A 6,928-nucleotide genomic window follows, 5' to 3' on the forward strand; every position below is an offset into this window, starting at 1 on the left:
GAGAGACTTTATTTTCTTGGGCTCCAAAATCACTGCAGATGGTGACTGCAGCCATGAAATTAAAAGACGCTTACTCCTTGGAAGAAAAGCTATGACCAACATGCTGCTGCTAAGTTGCTCCAGTCGTGTCCGACTCTGTGCGACCCCATAGATGACAGCCCACCAAGCTCCCCCATCCCTGGGATTCTCCAGGCAAGAACACTGGAGTGGGTTGCCATTTCCTTCTCCAATGCGTGAAAGTGAAGTCACTCCGTCATGTCCGACTCTTAGCGACCCCATGGACTGCAGCCTACCAGGCTCCTACGTCCATGGGATTTTCCAGGCAAGAGTACTGGAGTAGGGTGCCATTAGGCAGTATATTAAAAAGCAGAGACATTACTCTCCCCACAAAGGTCCATCTAATCAAGGCTATAGTTTTTACAGTAGTCATGTATGGAGGTGAGAGTTGGACTATAAAGAAAAGTGAGTGCCGAAGGATTGATGCTCTTGAACTGTGATGTTGGAGAAGACTCTTGAGAGTCCCTTGGACTGTAAGGAGATCCAACCAGTCCATCCTAAAGGAGATCAGTCCTGAATACTCATTGGAAGGACTGATGTTGAAGCTGAAACTCCAGTACTTTGGCCACCTGATGTGAAGAGTGGACTCAATGGAAAAGACCCTGATGCTGGGAAAGATTGAGGGCAGAAGATTGACGACAAAGGATGAGATGGTTGGATGGCATCACTGACTCAATGGACATGAGTTTGAGTAAACTCTGGGAGTTGGTGATGGACAGGGAGGCCTAGTGTGCTGCAGCCCATGCGGTCACAAAGAGTCGGACACGACTGAGTGACTGAACTGAACTGAACTCATCTGGTATGTGTTAAAAGAACCAGAGAAGACAAAGGAGCTTAAGGATTCTGGCACAAGAGGGAGTAAAGAATGGAGCAGGTGTGCCCATCCATCAAAAGCTGAGCAAACCCCGGAGAGCCCACCAAGGACAGCCTGCTGCATCTGAAGGCGGCAGGTAAGGGTTTACAGGGTGTCTGCTGCCTCATGGGCTTCTCTGGCACCTCAGGCAGTAAAGGACCCACCCGCCTGCAGTGCAGGAGACCCAGGCTTGATCCGTAGGTCAGGAAGATACCCCAGAAAAGGAAATGGCAATCCGTTCTAATATTCCTGCTGTGGAATCCCATGGACCGAGGAGCCTGACAGGCTGCAATTCATGGGGTTGCAGGACTTAGTGATTAAACCACCACCAACCACCTGCTATTTCAAATACAAGAGCAGCAACACAGAGCTTCAAGGAACATGAAGAAGAGACACATCTCATCACCTAAAGATAACTCTTCTCCAATAATTGAGCCCAATAGCACAGAACTTTGTGACTTAGCTAATAAAAAATGGAAAGTAGCTGTTTCAAAGAAAGTCAGTAATCTACAAGAAAGCACAGAAACATGATTCAATGAGACCAGAGAAGTACCTGTGAACCAAATGAGACAGTTACCAAAGAGACAGAAATTATAAAAAAGGACCGAACAGAAATTCTTGGCAGTAACGTTTTGGATATGACACCAAAGAACAAGTGACAAAAGCAACAATCAACAAGTTGTGCGACATCAGATTAAAAAGCGTCTGCACATCCAAAGAAACACGTAACAAAATGAAAAGGCAAGCTACAGAATGGGAGAAATTATCTGCAAACCACATGTCAGTAAGAGATTACTGTCCAGTATATATTAAGAATTCATGCAACTTCATAACAAAAACCAAATAATATGATTTAAAAATGGACAGAGGGACCAAGTAGACATTTTTCCAAAGAAGGTATGCAATGGCCAACAGGTGCATAAAAAGATGCTCAGCATTAATCCTCAGGGGAATGCAAATCAAAACCACATAGAAATACCACCTCATACCTGTTAGAGTGGCTATGATCAACACAAGGAACAGCAAGGGATGGTGAGGGTACGTACACTGTTGGTGAGAATGTAACTTGGTCTAACCACTATGAAAACAGTACAGAGTGTCCTCAAAACGTCTAAAAAAGAACTCCTGTGTGAACTGGCAATTCCACTTCTGATTATATATGCACATGGAAGGGTAACAAGATACGGGAAAAGATCTGCACTCCCGGGCTTATTCCAGTGTTAGTCACGACAGCCAAGATATAATCCAAGCGTCTGCCACGGAGGAATGGATGGTGAAGACCCAGTGTGTATGTGTGTGTGCTTATAAACGATGGAATAGTATTTAGCTGTGAGAAAGAAGGAAATCCGCCTATTTGTGATAACATGGATGGACCTAGAGGAAATTACACTAAAAGTCAGGCAGAGAAAGACAATGAGAGGCCACTCGTATGTGCATTCTAAAAAAACCAGGCGGATCAAACAGCTCTGGGGCCGCGATGACCAGAGGCTGAGGGCTAAGAGAACTGGAGATATGTTATAAAGGGTACAACATGTAATTACTAGACAAGTCCTAGAGATCTAATGCACAGCATAGTGACTATAGACAGCAATACGCTACTATAAACTTCAAAGTTCCTAAGAGACTAGATCTCAATTGTTCCCACATGGAAAAGGAAATGATAATTATGTGATAGGATAGGTCTGTTAGCTAATGCCATAGTGGTAAGCATATTGCAATACATAAATATGTCAAATCAACACATTAACACCTTAAACTTAAAAAACAGTATATGTCAAATTTACCTATATAAAAATAAAATTTGTAAAAATTATCAGTGTTTCTCTTCCTTCCAAACTGAAGTCCCTGTTTTTAGTGGCTTGGGAAGGGCTGTTGCCTCTAATCCAACCACAACACATGCTGTATTTTTTTCCCTAGGCTTCACACACATTCCAGTTAAACCTCAGGACATAGGCTACCAGGGGTAGATGTCTCCTCCTGGGGAAATGCTGGCCCTAGCCAACCACCCTCTGAGGCTTATGTTTTTTCTTGTTATTTCTGTATGTTGAGAAATTTATTTGCTTTCTGAGTGCCTCAGTCAAAAAAAAAAAAAAAGCTTTTATTTAGCATTATTGATTCTCTGAACATGTTGCCCATAATATAACCAGAGGCGCAATACAGAAATACCAATACAGAAATCCTTGCAAGTTTTATCTCATCTTAATTTATCCAGCAAGATGATGAGAGATGTACTCCTACCATTCCCTTCTTACAAATGAGGAGGCCGCAGGTCACAGCACTAAGCAGCCCAAGGTCACCCAGCCTATGAAGGGCAGAAAAGTGTTGGCCGCTCAGTCATGTCACAAGGTTTGCAATCCAATGGACTGTAGCCCACCAGGCTCCTCTGTCCATGGACTTCTCCAGGCAAGAATACTGAAGTGGGTAGCTAACCCTTCTCCAGGGAATCTTCCTGACCAAAGGACCGAACCCACGTCTCCTGCATTGAGCCACCAGGGACTCCTATGAAGGGCAGAACTGGGATTCAAATCCACTCAATCTAACTCCAAAGCCTGCTCTCATCTGCTCAGTGAAATGATGCTATCTGCTGCGCTAATCTTATTTCTAAACAATTCAAGAGCCAGCAGGAGGCGTCCCGCCCATGGCAAAGGTCATGAGGTTAAGGGGCCAGACAGGCAAAGGCGAGTCGGGCCTTAAGGGAGCCTCGCTGGATCTGCTCGTGCATCTGCCCCAAAAACCAGAGTCTGCCTGCCTTACTGCACTGTGCTTTCCCCCATACTTCTGACGTTAGGGGGGCTCTCCCCCACCACCTCTCTCTGAGAAGGAGTTAACTTAGGACTCCAGTTAATAAATCTCCTGGGTGCGGCAAGGGTGTTTCAGTCCAAAAACTCCTCTGATGGCTCTCTAGCCTGCCTGACAGGATTATCCGCCCACAGGTGATTGTTTACAGCCTCCCAACATGCTTTAACTTTCTAAAAACAGATTCTTTGGAGAAGTTAGAAAATCATTAGTATAGTATTAGCGAGTTACTTAGAAACCATGTTGCTGCAGGGTTTCATGGCTGAGTTAATGATTGCCGCCAGGCCTCCATATCCTTAGGCGCCTGGGAGCATGTTAATCAATGTAATTGGAATGTAGAAAAAGAAATATAGTAGTGTTGATGTGAGCAATACTCGACTTTTTGAGTTGATGAATTTTCTCTTTTGTTATAGATCACTGTACTCCTCTTTCTTTGTTATACCTCACTGCGTCCTTGCTATGTAAAAATGTAACTTTATCACTATCTTAAGACTAAATAGATCTTAAGGGGAAACAACTTTTCTGATCAACTAACCTTTATCAACAGAAAGAAAGGTGGGGCCATATAATGTTAATCGGTCTCCAGACCAGAAGATATTGTAGAACAAATGTAAGACCCTCGTGAGAACAAAGATATGCTGAGAACACGTGTATCTCTATGTACAACTAAAAGTAGAAAAGTGGACCTGGAGAGTAAAGAAACGGACCAGTTCCTGGAAAGATGGTTTCCCCCGTGTGGTCTTCTCTCATTCTCTTCTTTCCTGGCTGAATTCCCATCTGGAGCGCGGAGGCTCGCCATGTCTACTTACTTGCCCTGGCTTCTAAGACCCACACGAGAGGGAGCCCAAGGCAGGGCACCCTCTGCTATTCAAGTGGGCACCGGTGGCCTACGTAGGTGGTGCAAACTCCTTGTCTTGGAGTTTTATTGGTTTTCCACATAAACCAAGTTATTCAGCCTCTTTTTCTCCACTAATTTTCCTACTACACTATTCCTTTCTAATCTCTCTTTATATCTGTAATTAAATAAGTTCTTTCCTAGGACGCCGACTCCATCCTCACTTCGAATTACCCGGATCCACTGGGGCTGGACCCCAGCAAAGTAGCTTCCCTGTAGCTCAGATGGTGAAGACTCTGCCCGCAGTGCAGGAGACCCGGGTTCAATTCTTGGGTCGGGAAGATCCCCCTGGAGAAGGGAATGGCTACCCACTCCAGTATTCTTGCCTGGAGAAGTCCATGGACAGAGGAGCCTGGTGGGTCACAGTCCATGGGGTCTCAAGAGTTGGACACGACTGAGTGACTAACAGTTTTATTTTTTCAGAAAATGCAAAGCACTATGCTTGGTGGTCTGAATGATGTAATCAGTGGGTCCCCAACCTTTTTGGCACCAGGGACCAGTTTCATGGAAGACAATTTTTTCACAGACAGGGGGTGGGGGCATGGTTTCAGGATAATTCAAGCACATTACATTTATTGTGCACTTTATTTGTATTATTATTACATAGGCTCCACCTCAGATCATCAGACATTAGATTCTGGAGGTTAGGGACCTCTGGAAATGATCCAGTAAGGAATATAGAGCTCAGGAAAAGAGATGAGAAACATGTCCTGCTGCTGCTGCTAAGTCGCGTCAGTCGTGTCCGACTCTATGTGACCCCATAGATGGCAGCCCACTAGGCTCCCCCGTCCCTGGGATTCTCCAGGCAAGAACACTGGAGTAGGTTGCCATTTCCTTCTCTAATGCATACATGCATGCTAAGTCACTTCAGTCGTGTCCAACTCTGTGCGACCCTATGGACAGCTGCCCACCAGGCTCCTCTGTCCACGGGATTCTCCAGGCAAGAATACTGGAGTGGGTTGCCATTTCCTTCTCCGAGAAACATGTCCATATGTGCATAAGTCAAAGCAAGAGATAATACGTGGCATGATAAAGACATAAAATTTTGTGGGTGATCACCAGCCAGATGTGGGCAGAAAGTCAGAAATCCAGTAGGACCCCTGAATGTTTTGCATTGCTAATTAGTGATCTTTTGTTTCTGCTTGAAAAAGTGCCTTTAACATTTGTTGTAGCCAATCTAGTGTAAAATCGTCAGATTCGTTTTCCTGGAAAACTACCTATCATTCCTTCAATCCTGAAGGACAACTTACCCAGATAGACCACTGTTGGTTGGGAAGTTTTTCTTTCAGCACTTTGAGTATATAGTGCCACTGCCTTTGGGCTGAAACATTCTAGTGAAAAAGCTACTGATAGCCCTTAGAAAGTTCTCTGGTACGTAGCAAGTTGCTTTTCTCTTGCAGCTTTTAAGATTATCTCCTTGTCTTTACCTTTTGACATTTTATTTGTGATATGCTCAGTTTGGTTCTCTTTGTATTCAAATCACTAATCATCAGGGAAATGTAATTTAAAGCCACAATGATACATCACTTCACAACTGTTAGAACTGCAGTCATAGAGAAAAAGGGAGAGCACAGGTGTTGGTAAGGATGTGGCGAGAAGAGAATGCTTGTACACTGTGGGTGGGGATACACAAATGGGCTCAGCTGCTACAGAAAACATTATGGAGATTCCTCAAAAATTAAGAATAAATCTACCATATGATCCAGCAATCCCAGTTATGGGCATATATCAAATGGAAATAAAAATAGGCTATCAAAAATATGTACCTCCATATTTATTGCCGCATTAATCACAAAGCCAAAGTATGGAAACAAGCTAAGTGTCGATCAACGGATGATTCGATGATGAAGAGAGTTCAGTCGCTCAGTCGTGTCTGACTCTTTGTGACCCCATGAATCGCAGCACGCCAGGCCTCCCTGTCCACCACCAACTCCCGGAGTACACTCGGATTAACGTCCATGAAGTCAGTGATGCCATCCAGCTATCTCATCCTCTGTCATCCCCTTCTCCTCCTGCCCCCAATCCCTCCCAGCATCAGAGTCTTTTCCAATCAACTCTTTGCATGAGATGGCCAAAGTACTGGAGTTTCAGCTTTAGCATCATTCCTTCCAAAGAAATCCCAGGGCTGATCTCCTTCAGAATGGACAGGTTGGATCTCCTTGCAGTTCAAGGGACTCTCGAGAGTCTTCTACAACACCACAGTTCAAAAGCACAATTCTTTGGTGCTCAGCTTTCTTCACAATCCAACTTTCACAGCCATACATGACCACTGGAAAAACCATAGTCTTGACTAGATGGACCTTAGTCAGTAAAGTAATGTCTCTGAT

This window comes from Budorcas taxicolor, chromosome 15 (assembly GCF_023091745.1).
Source record: "Budorcas taxicolor isolate Tak-1 chromosome 15, Takin1.1, whole genome shotgun sequence".
NCBI classification, from domain to species: domain Eukaryota; kingdom Metazoa; phylum Chordata; class Mammalia; order Artiodactyla; family Bovidae; genus Budorcas; species Budorcas taxicolor.